We start from the raw sequence: 13,732 nt of genomic DNA, 5'->3' as shown, positions 1-13,732 counted from the left end.
CTTCTCATGTGCCTCATAGACTTTGTAACTCCCATGTGGCTCATAGACCTGTTTCCTCCCATGTGTCTCATAGAATTGATACCTCCCACGTGCCTCATAGACTTGGTACCTCCCATGTGGCTCATAGACCAGGTACCTTCAATGTGCCTCATAGACCAGGAATCTCTCATGTACCTCATAGACCTGGTACCTCCCATTTGTCTCATAGACTTGGCACCTCCCATGTGTCTCATAGACCTGGTACCTCCCATGTGTCTCATAGACCTGGTACCTCACATGTGTCTCATAGACCTGGTGCCTTCCATGTGTCTCATAGACCTGGTACCTCCCATCTGTCTCATAGACCTGGTACCTCCCATGTGTCTCATAGACCTGGTACCTCCCATGTGTCTTATAGACCTGGTACCTCTCATGAGCCTCATAGACCTGGTACCTCCCATGTGCCTCATAGACCTGGTACCTCCCATGTGTCTCATAGACTTGGTACCTCTCATGTGCCTCATAGACCTGGTACCTCCCATGTGCCTCATAGACCTGGTACCTCCCATGTGTCTCATAGACTTGGTACCTCTCATGTGCCTCATAGACCTGGTACCTCCCATGTGCCTCATAGACCTGGTGCCTCATTGACCTGCTACCTCCCATGTGCCTCATAGACCTGCTACCTCCCATGTGCCTCATAGGCCTGCTACTTCTCATGTGCCACATAGACCTGGTACCTCCCATGTGCTTCATAGACCTGGTACCTCCCATGTGCCTCATAGACCTGGTGCCTCATTGACCTGCTACCTCCCATGTGCCTCATAGACCTGCTACCTCCCATGTGCCTCATAGGCCTGCTACTTCTCATGTGCCACATAGACCTGGTACCTCCCATGTGCCTCATAGACCTGCTACCTCCCATGTGCCTCATAGGCCTGCTACTTCTCATGTGCCACATAGACCTGGTACCTCCCATGTGCCTCATAGACCTGCTACTTCCTATGTGCTACATAGACCTGGTACCTCCCATGTGCTTCATAGACCTGGTACCTCCCATGTGCCTCATAGACCTGGTACTTCTCATGTGCCTCATAGACTTGGTAACTCCCATGTGGCTCATAGACCTGTTTCCTCCCATGTGTCTCATAGAATTAATACCTCCCATGTGCCTCATAGACTTGGTACCTCCCATGTTTCTCATAGACCAAGTACCTTCAATGTGCCTCATAGACCTGGTATCTCTCATGTACCTCATAGACCTGGTACCTCCCATGTGTCTCATAGACTTGGTACCTCCCATGTGTCTCATAGACCTGGTACCTCCCATGTGTCTCATAGACCTGGTACCTCCCATGTGTCTCATAGACCTACTACCTCTCATGTGCCTCATAGACCTACTACCTCTCATGTGCCTCATAGACCTGGTACCTCCCATGTGCCTCATAGACCCACTTCCTCCCATGTGCCTCATAGACCTACTTCCTCCCATGTGTCTCATAGACCTGGTACCTCCCATGTGCCTCATAGACCTGGTACCTCCCATGTGCCTCATAGACCTGGTGCCTCATTGACCTGCTACCTCCCATGTGCCTCATAGACCTGCTACCTCCCATGTGCCTCATAGGCCTGCTACTTCTCATGTGCCACATAGACCTGGTACCTCCCATGTGCCTCATAGACCTGGTACCTCCCATGTGCCTCATAGACCTGGTGCCTCATTGACCTGCTACCTCCCATGTGCCTCATAGACCTGCTACCTCCCATGTGCCTCATAGACCTGCTACTTCTCATGTGCCACATAGACCTGGTACCTCCCATGTGCCTCATAGACCTGGTACCTCCCATGTGCCTCATAGACCTGGTACTTCTCATGTGCCTCATAGACTTGGTACCTCTCATGTGGCTCATAGACCTGGTACCTCCCATGTGTCTCATAGACCTGGTACTTCTCATGTGCCTCATAGACTTGGTACCTCTCATGTGGCTCATAGACCTGGTACCTCTCATGTGCCTCATAGACCTGATACTTATCATGTGCCTCATAGACTTTGTACCTCTCATGTGGCTCATAGACCTGTTTCCTCTCATGTGTCTCATAGACTTGATACCTCCCATGTGCCTCATAGACCTGGTACCTCCCATGTACCTCATAGACCTGGTACCTCCCAAGTGTCTCATAGACCTGGTACCTCCCATGTGTCTCATAGACCTACTACCTCCCATGTTTCTCATAGACTTGGTACCTCCCTTGTGTCTCATAGACTTGGTACCTCCCATGTGTTTCTTAGACCTGGTACCTCCCATGTGCCTCTTAGACCTGGTACCTCCCATGTGCCTCATAGACCTGCTACTTCTCATGTGCTACATAGACCTGGTACCTCCCATGTGCCTCATAGATCTGGTACCTCCCCATGTGCCTCATAGACCTGGTACCTCCCATGTGCCTCATAGATCTGGTACCTCCCCATGTGCCTCATAGACCTGGTACCTCTCATGTGTCTCATAGACCTGGTACCTCTCATGCGCCTCATAGACCTTGTACCTCCCATGTGCCTCATAGGTCTACTACCTCCCATGTGCCTCATAGACCTGCTACTTCCCATGTGCTACATAGAACTGGTACCTCCCATGTGCCTCATAGACCTGATACCTCCCATGTGCCTCATAGACCTGGTACTTCTCATGTGCCTTATAGACTTGGTATCTCCCATGTGGCTCATAGACCTGTTTCCTCCCATGTGTCTCATAGACTTGATACCTCCCATGTGCCTCATAGACTTGGTACCTTCCATGTGGCTCATAGACCAGGTACCTTCCATGTGCCTCATAGACCTGGTACCTCGCATGTACCTCATAGACCTGGTACCTCCCATGTGTCTCATAGACTTGGTACCTCCCATGTGTCTCATAGACTTGGTACCTCCCATGTGTCTCATAGACCTGATACCTCCCATGTGTCTCATAGACCTGGTACCTCTCATGAGCCTCATAGACTTGGTACCTCTCATGTGCTTCATAGACCTGGTACCTCCCATGTGGCTCATAGACCTGGTACCTCCCATGTGTCTCATAGACCTACTACCTCCCATGTGCCTCATAGACCTGGTACCTCCCATGTGCCTCATAGACCTACTTCCTCCCATGTGACTCATAGACCTGGTACCTCCCATGTGCCTCATAGACCTGGTGCCTCATAGACCTGGTGCCTCCCATGTGCCTCATAGACCTGCTACCTCCCATGTGCCTCATAGACCTGCTACTTCCCATGTGCTACATAGACCTGGTACCTCCCATGTGCCTCATAGTCCTGGTACCTCCCATGTGCCTCATAGACCTGGTACTTCTCATGTGCCTCATAGACTTGGTACCTCTCATGTGGCTCATAGACCTGGTACCTCCCATTTGTCTCATAGACCTGGTACTTCTCATGTGCCTCATAGACTTGGTACCTCTCATGTGGCTCATTGACCTGGTACCTCCCATGTGCCACATAGATCTGGTACTTCTCATGTGCCTCATAGACTTGGTACCTCTCATGTGGCTCATAGACCTGGTACCTCTCAAGTGTCTCATAGACCTGATACTTCCCATGTGTCTCATAGACTTACTACTTCCCATGTGTCTCATAGACTTGGTACCTCCCATGTGTCTCATACACTTGGTACCTCCCATGGGTTTCTTAGACCTTGTACCTCCCATGTGCCTCTTAGACCTGGTACCTCCCATGTGCCTCATAGACCTGGTACTTCTCATGTGCCTCATAGACTTGGTACCTCTCATGTGGCTCATAGACCTGGTACCTCCCATTTGTCTCATAGACCTGGTACTTCTCATGTGCCTCATAGACCTGCTATTTCTCATGTGCTACATAGACCTGGTACCTCCCATGTGCCTCATAGACCTGGTACCTCCCATGTGTCTCATAGACCTGGTACTTCCCATGTGTTTCATAGACCTGGTACCTCCCATGTGTCTCATAGACCTGCTACCTCCCATGTGCCTCATAGATCCGGTACCTCCCATGTGCTTCATAAAGACTTTGTCCGACCCATTTGACCCTTTTAAATTTCGTGTGTCCCCTCGTTCGTGTTCTACCGTTCTGGTTCATGTTATGTGCCCCTCATTTTTGCTCCTCTCATGTGTATCATCTTGACTACTTAGATACCCATGAGGATTGTAAACGTCAGGGTCATGTCTACTATGTTACGTTTTACCTTCATTGATGTTAGCCAACGTGCTCACACTCATGCATTTTATCTCATAGTTTGCACGTGGGGAAATCATCGTTTGTACGTGGGGAACTCATGACTTGCACGTGGGGAACTCATCGTTTGTACGTGGGGAACTCATGGCTTGCACGTGGGAAACTCATGGCTTGCACGTGGGGAACTCTTGGCTTGCACGTGGGGAACTCGTGGCTTGCACGTGGGGAACTCATGGTTTGCACGTGGGGAACTCATGGCTTGCACGTGGGGAACTCATGGCTTGCACGTGGGGAACTCGTGGCTTGCACGTGGGGAACTGATGGCTTGCACGGGGAAACTCGTGGCTTACACGTGGGGAACTCACGGCTTGCACGTGAGGAACTCATGGCTTGCACGTGGGGAACTCTTGGCTTGCACGTGGGGAACTCATGGCTTGCACGTGGGGAACTCATGGCTTGCACGTGGGGAACTCATGGCTTGCACGTGGGGAACTCATGGCTTGCACGTGGGGAACTCGTGGCTTGCACGTGGGGAACTCTTGGCTTGCACGTGGGGAACTCATGGCTTGCACGTGGGGAACTCATGGCTTGCACGTGGGGAACTCTTGGCTTGCACGTGGGGAACTCATGGCTTGCGCGTGGGGAACTTTTGGCTTGCACTTGGGGAACTCATGGCTTGCACGTGGGGAACTCCTGGCTTGCACGTGGGGAACTCATGGCTTGCACGTGGGGAACTCATGGCTTGCACGTGGGGAACCCATGACTTGAACGTGGGGAACTCATGGCTTGCACGTGGGGAACTCATGGCTTGCACGTGGGGAACTCATGACTTGCACGTGGGGAACTCATGGCTTGCACGTGGGGAACTCATGACTTGCACGTGGGGAACTCATGACTTGCACGTGGGGAACTCATGGCTTGCACGTGGGGAACTCATGGCTTGCACGTGGGGAACTCATGACTTGCACGTGGGGAACTCATGGCTTGCACGTGGGGAACTCATGACTTGCACGTGGGGAACTCATGACTTGCACGTGGGGAACTCATGACTTGCACGTGGGGAACTCATGACTTGCACGTGGGGAACTCATGACTTGCACGTGGGGAACTCATGACTTGCACGTGGGGAACTCATGACTTGCACGTGGGGAACTCATGGCCTGCACTCACCTGATAGCAAACCTTTGCAAAATATAATTCGAGATTTCTTCCCTGTTTGAAGCAAGGGGCCAATACTCTATACTAATTCTCCATACTTAGAAGTGGTGTAAAATACGTTATTTATAGCATTTTGTTAGCTCTTTGTTCACATTCCTGAGTGTAGTATAAATAATATGGTTCTAGTGTATTACAGCGGTAGAAAGAGGTATCCCCACGCTGCAATTAAGTTTTAAATTACAATGAACTACCAAATTCATAACATTTTTCATCAGCGCTAAACAACCGCATCCGTTCCATGCACGTCAACTATAGCCCAACCCTTCAAATGTATTTAAATTTTAGGTAAATTATTTTTGTAATTCAGTTTTGGCGCAGGACGAAGATGGAGTAATATGTCAACCAAGACTTTTATATGATCTGGGAAGATAGGTTTACATTGAAGGAACACAGATGACGTGATGTTCCCCCAGAACGATTCCTCAGGTTGAAGCCCGCAGCTGGCTGAGAGTCTTGTGTTATAACTTCCGTTTTCTGGGGGGCCACGAGATTGGGCTCAGCTTGAAACTTTCAAAATGTTTAATTTGTTCAAACTTTAGATGTTTTGATATTAGAGATGGGCTGGGAGGCTAGGCGTACAAGGGACTGACTGATCGGGAATGGAACAAAAGGACGTAGGTTGGGCGGGCATTCAAGATAAAAGGGTGGATGGCAGGGTGCAAAAGAGACAGGCACGCCGGGTAGACCAGGAAAGATACAGGTTGAGCGGGCAGGAATGTCAGCATCCTGTCCTCTCATCCAATAGCTCGCTCGTCTTACGTTATGGTCACTAACGTTACAAAGGCAAACTACTATGGAATGTAACGCGTCACAAATATCTACGTTTACTATGCATCGGACTCGATAGGTTAGGTAGGTTGCTTGGGTTCGTTAATTTCTGGTTGGGTTAGAAAGTTAAATTATTTATTGAGCGGCAAATGAAAGGAATGAGCTGAAGGAAGATATACAGGAGACGATATGAGGCAAGACATACAAGAGAAGATCTGAGGCACGACATACAGAAGACAAGCTGAGCCAAGACATACAGAAGACAAGCTGAGACAAGACATATAGAAGGCAAGCTGAGACAAGACATACAGAAGACAAGCTGAGACAAGACATACAGAAGACAAGCTGAGACAAGACATACAGAAGACAAGCTGAGACAAGACATACAGAAGACAAGCTGAGACAAGACATAAGGAGGCGATCAGAGTCAAGACATACAGGAGACAAGCTGAGACAAGACAAACAGAAGTCAAATTGAGGCAAGACATACAAGAGACAAGCTCAGGCAAGACATACAGGAGACAAGCTGAGGCATGACATACAGGAGACGAGCCGAGGCAAGACATACAGGAGATGATCTGAGACAAGACATACAGGAGACAAGCTGAGACAAGACATACAGAAGTCAAATTGAGGCAAGACATACAGGAGACAAGCTGAGGCATGACATACAGGAGACGAGCCGAGGCAAGACATACAGGAGACGATCTGAGACAAGACATACAGGAGACAAGCTGAGGCAAGACATACAGAAGATGAGCCGAGGCAAGACATACAGGAGACTAGCTGAGGCAAGACATACAGGATACAAGCTCATGTATTAACCCTAACTTCTCTACTGCTCTACCTTTACTCTCCACTCAATTCCCCAGCTTATCACTGCTTACAGCTCAGTATGACCCCCCTCACTGAGTTGCCGCTGAAATATTAAATGAGGTGGAAACAACAAGAATAGGGATAATTAATGTAAAACTAATAATTAAAAACTCATTAAAAATTGCCACCATTTGAATGTGTCTAAATTACTGCTTCCCGAGGAAGGAAGGGATTCAATAATCATGAACTCAAGGGCAATAGAATTTTGGTAACTAAATCTTGAGAATTAATACTGTAATCTTTACTTTACTGATTGAGGACTCTAGGACAACTCTAATATCAATAAAATGGAGGAGAATCCAGGGGAATTTCTAGCACAGCAATTGAAAACTACAATTAAAAATGAGTAACACAGCATTAAATAAAAGAGGACAGATAACTAAAGACAAAATAAATTAAATTGTTTTATTTATCACTCGTAATGAAATTAAATTGAAAAATATATCCTACTTTACTAAGACATCCTACGAGGCAATTGGAGAATGGTGTGTAATTTACTTGACGTACCAAACTCAGACAGACATTACCTTAATTTTGCAAAATCAGCCAAGATGTCGAATGGCTTGCCCTACAGGTCAAGAGACCTATAGGCAAGACATACAGAAGACGAGCTGGGGTACAGGTCAAGAGACCTGTACCCCAGTAAGCCCCAAGACACACTGACTTCAATATTTTCTAAAACTCTTACCAGTGGAACAGGCTCCACCCACCTAGTTCCTAGGCCCAATTAACTCCGCCTATCCAAGCCTATGGCCAATGGATTTAAGCACAACTGGGTGCTCTGGAAGTTTGGCCAATGGCATGAACAGGCCCTACCCTGGGGGACTCCGCCTCCACAGGCCTCCATGGTTTCAATTAATCAAGTACAAGGCTAGTAATAGGCATGTTCTTAAGACTCTGTTTTCCTTGACAGAAGTCTCCACAAGTTTCCACGCCTAAGTGTCCGGACCTGGCGCCAGAGAGTCCTAAACGCTGCCTGTAGGCCGAGTTTTATGACACCAAGGCGAAATCTGAGACTACGATTATATGGCTCTTAGTGGACTGCTCCTCGAATTGGTCAATGGTTATGGCGAAAGCAGGGGAAATAGGGGAACGAGTGCGGGGTAGAGAGGGAAAATTGAGTGGGATAAATGGAGTGGCAAACAGAGAGGGCCAAGAGAGAACCTCTTGACTCTGGGATATGATCAATGAGGGTGGACTGTGACAAACGGAAGGGATGACCAAATGGAGGGGAAGATGAACGACGGCAAGGGAAGGAGAGAACGGGGAGGGGGAGAAAGGGATGAAAAGGAAGAGGGGAGAGCCATGGTCTGTACAGATCATTTCAACTCCCCCCTCTCTGGAAATTAAGAACTTTTTGTGTGTAAATCATTTAAAGCACAACATTTCTTATCCTGCCCTACCATAACCATTAACTCAAGAAAAATTAAAACATTTTAACTCAACAATAAATGACCCAATGCCTCAAAAACAAAAAAAACAAATGATCTAATCCTAACTAATTCCAATACAATCTCCAAACACACAAATGGCACACCCAAAAGGTTTGCCCCAACATGTATGACAAACATAACATGAAAACAAAACAACAGCAGTAATACATAAAAACATAAGGACAGAGACCGTCCCTATAATCCTGGCTGTCCAACCTGGATGCAGCCCCATATCCCTTCCAACTACCTGGAAGACAAAACATCCTATACCTATCCTGATATAGCAACACAAACTGTAAAAATCCATACCTAACAACTTACAACTAGCTAAAATCATCGGATAGCCCTCAGCTATCAAAGTATTCCTCCTGGAATAAAAATCAAAAACATCACAACACATAAAATAGAAACATTAAAAATAAACAGTGTCATTAAAAAAAATTCAGAGGAAAAAAAATTATTAAAATAGAGGAACACTACCTCTCAGGGACCTATTGTTCCACTCCACACCTGTAGGCAAGATATACAGGAGGCATGCTGAGGCAAGACATACAGGAGACGAGCTGAGACAAGACATACAGGACTCAAGCTAGTACAAGACATACAGGAGACGAACCGAGGCAAGTCATACAAGAGACGAGCTGAGACAAGACATACAAGAGACAAGCAGAGACAGGACATATATGAGACAAGTGGAGACAAGACATACAGGAGACGAGCCAAGGCAAGACATACAGGAGACAAGCTGAGACAAGACTCACAGGAGACGAGCTGAGACAAGATGTTCAAGAGACAAACTGATCCAAGAGATACAGGAGGCGAGCTGAGGTAATACATACAGGAGACGAGCTGAGGCAAGACTGTTATGACCACACATACACCAGTATGATCATGCTGTGACTGGTGCATGATGAGTTCATACTGTATAGTGATATCCACGCCGATTAGCCTAGTATTGTGGGGAAATTTTGACTCAAATATATTAATCAAAATAATCATATTTTCGATAGCTGTGAAGGACCACCCCTTTTTGTGAAAAAGGGGAAAACTGAAATGAGCATATGTATTGAAATTAAATCCATGAACTGGTGACTATGGATTTTAAGACTGGATATCTATAAAAATGGAAATGTTCGTTTGTTTAAAATCGCTAATCTCCGAAATTTCTTCACCGATTGCATTGAAAATTTCACACAATGTTCCACTTGCATTCGAGCTGGTTTTTATATACATACAATATAGATATCACGTCTGTAACAGGAGAAAAACATGCTTTTTTAAAAACTATTTTTCGTGTAATTTTCATGTGAGGAAATCTTCGAAACCTCTTTACCGATTGTTTGGAAATTTTGACACAACGTTGCATTCGAGTAGGCGCATGTTTTTATATATCTACTATATCCATGCCTCTCCTATGACAGGAAAAAAAAACATTCTTTTTTTGAAAAACAGCGCCATCTGTTGGATGTAAGCGCAACTCATGCTGTAATCTTTAAAAGTTCTTCACTGATTGTTTTGAAAATTTGACACAACGTTCCATGCGAATATGTGAGTGTTTTTATATACCTGGTATTTAGATGCCACACCTGTGACAGGTAACAGAATGTTTTTTTTTAAACACCGCCATCTGTTGCACATAATAGCAACACACACTATTCTAAATATATTACAATTACATTTTATTATTTCCAATTGCATTGATAAATTGAATTTCCATAGATTTTGATTGACTTTCATTTTGATTGAATTATTTTGGGTGACATTGCACTGGAATTGATCTGTGTTTTTTACCATACCATTCATTTTATGAATATAACTATAGATTTATTAATGTTATTAATGTTATTTTCAAGTGAGGGAAATCTTTGTAACCTCTTTACTGATTGCTTAGAAATTTTGACACAATGTTGCATTCGAACAGGCACAAGATTTTATATACCTACTATATACACGCGTTACCAGTGACAGAAAAAAAACAGGCTTTTATTTTAAAAACAGCGCCATCTGTTAGACATAAGAGCACACACGCTGTAATCTTCAAAAGATCTTCACCAATTGCTTTGAAATTTTGACAATGTTCCTTCTGAATACGTGCATGTTTTTATATACCTAAAAAATAGATGCTACACCTGTGACTGGTAAAAACATGCATTTTTTTAAAAACTGCATCATCTGCTGCACGTAATAGCAACATACGCTTTACTAAATATGTTACGATTCCATTTAAATGTTTCCGATTGAATAGAAAAATTGAATTTTCATTGATTTTTATTTATTTTCACTTTGATTTAATTATTTTATGTGAAATTGCATTGGAATTTAGCTGTGTCGTTTAACATACCATTCATTTTGTAAGTATTTAGATCCCACCCCTGTGACAGGGAAAAACATCCTTTTTTCCAAGAAACAGTGCCATCTGTTGCACGTAAGGGCAATACACACTGTACAAATTATGTTACGATTCTATTTCAATGTTTCCTATGGCGTTGAGAAAATAAATTATCATAGATTTCGTTTGTTTTCATTTTGATTTAATTATTTTGTGTGACATTGCATTGGAATTGAGCAGTGTTGTTTACCATACCATTCATTTTTTGAGTAAAGTTTATTTTTTTATTTTTTATTGTTTTTCATTTCCGTTTTTATCTGTTTTTCTTCTATTTCAGTGATGGGAACATCCGATCTTTTCATGTTCACAATTTTCTGATGGGAGCATCAGATCATTTGGGAATGCATTGGATGAGAGAGTGGGGGTAATGGTGGGGAGGACGAGGGGACGGGAGTGGGGAATACGAGGGGACAGGGGAGGGGGGTAATGGTGGGGAGGACGAGGGGACAGGGGAGTTGGGGATGGTGGGGGACGAGGGGACAAGGGATGGGAGAATGGTGCGGAGGACAAGGAGACAGGGGAGTAGGGGATGGTGGGAAGGACGAGGGGATGGGAGAGGGGAGGAATTGTAGGGAGAACGAGGGGATGGGGAGTGGGAGATCATGGGGATGACAAACAGTCGGGAGAGGGGGAAATGGTGGGGAGGATGAGGGGACGGAGGAGTGGGGAATGGTTGTGAGGATGAGGGAAAGGGGGAGTGCGGAATGGTTGGGAGGATGAGGGGACGGTGGAGGGTGGGAATGGTGGGGAGGAATGAGATACAGGAGAAGGTTGCTGTGGGTAAGTAATGCACATGCATTGCTTAGTCACAGCAATGCTTGGCCGGGTACAGCTAGTTATAATTAAATTAAGAGTTAATCTCACTCGCACAAAATGGGGGGGGGGTGGGTACAGGCGCTAAGAAACTATTTCATTACTAGCACAATCATCTGATGCTGGTTCTTCATCAGAGTAAATCATAGATATGAGATGATATTATTATACAAAGAAATAAATATGAATTAACTTCCTTACGGCATTAAGATATGGAGAATGTCTTAAATATTGAATGGCTAATAAATGGTTATTAAATGAAAATGATCATATTTGGAAGATCAATAATGCACTAATAGTACTACAAAATAATTTAAACAGCTTAGCTGTAAGTTCGAGATAGAAGTGCGCATCAAATAGACGCTTGACTATGCTTGTCTAGACATGCAGTCCTGAATCACGCGTGGAAGAAAGGCATATCATCCCTCGTGTTGCTCTTTCACAAGCTGAAATTACAATCGATTTGTAATGACTGCCTTCCTCGAGATTAACATTTCTCTATATCTAAATAAATTGGGGAGCATAGTCTTGAATGGAGCTCACTTTTTGTTTAGAGGAGGCCCCACATCATAACGACGAGCAAGTTTGCACGTTTGACGTTTGTCATAAAGAGATCTCTATAAGTAAAAAACTATGCAACTTAACCGTTAAAATATGTAAACTCTGTGCACCACCTGGTAGGTAAGACAGCCGCTCTCGCCTGCCTTAAGTCAAGTCAGGAATGGCGCTCCTCTCCTCCCTTTTCCCAATCTCGTTCACGGATGCACAAAGGCACGTTGTAGTAAAACAGAGAACTCTTCTCTTAATGATTACTCTATTTCATGAGACAATACGGCTGGGTTTGATAATATAAGGAGGTGATGTTATATATATATTCTCGTCATATAATAATTAATATGAACTCAGTTCATATTAACGAGAAGTGGAGGTAGAATTTCATTCCTCCAAGTTAACTCTGGGATAACAGAGATTACTGTTATCTTGTGATCATCAGCTAATGACTCGAACTGATGTGATCACTGGTTTACATAGAATCAGTCAATAATTCGTAGCAAAGAATATTGATATGTCGTGAGAATACAATTTAATTCTCTGGTATGTAGATATTATCTTTCCCTATTCTAAGTAATTGGACGCACCCATGCCCATGGTGTGCAAATATTCGGTAAAATAATTTGCACAGCAGGAAAAGTATTAATATTAATCTGCAAGATAGTAATATATATTTCCAACATAACTCTGGGGGAAGAGATCTCGGGTCACAGTTCAGGTCTTAGTACTCACGTACCTGTCTCTCTACCCTGAAGTTATATTCATGGGTTAGTATGTTAGTACGTTAGTATGCACATAACGGACGTCCCGAATCTGTACAACAGATATGACTAAGTCATTATGGGGACATAAATTAAATATTGAAATTATTGAATGATTAAATCATCTATAATCAAGAACTTTCTACAGCCTACATTAGACTCAATGACTAAGGTCACTATGACATGTAATAGTTGAATTATGTAGTCACTGAATGGTTATCTTGAGATGATTTCGGGGCTTTAGTGTCCCCGCGACCCGGTCCTCGACCAGGCCTCCACCCCCAGGAAGCAGCCATGACAGCTGACTAACACCCAGGTACCTATTTTCCTGCTAGGTAACAGGGGCATAGGGTGAAAGAAACTCTGCCCATTGTTTCTCACTGGTGCCTGGGATCAAACCCGGGACCACAGGATAACAAGTCCAGCGTGCTGTCCGCTCGGCCGACCGGCTCCCTTGGTTCTGGTTCTGCAAAATCAGAAATATTCTCAAGAACTGATTACTATGATCTGTAATGAAACAATAATAATGCTGTATAAATTGTAATCTACATTATTATACATTAATTAAAGAATGAAAATATTAATTATTAAGTCATTAAAGATTAAAGAGACTTCGATACTACAGTTAGGTTACTGTCTAGGGTCATTGTGACTTGTAACTGTTGAGTTACTGGACATTAACCCATCACTGTATCATCATGATCGCCTTACTGATGTCAGCCGTATAGGCGAAAAT

Source organism: Procambarus clarkii, chromosome 54 (genome assembly GCF_040958095.1).
Source record: "Procambarus clarkii isolate CNS0578487 chromosome 54, FALCON_Pclarkii_2.0, whole genome shotgun sequence".
NCBI classification, from domain to species: domain Eukaryota; kingdom Metazoa; phylum Arthropoda; class Malacostraca; order Decapoda; family Cambaridae; genus Procambarus; species Procambarus clarkii.
This window is presented reverse-complemented; position numbering follows the sequence as displayed.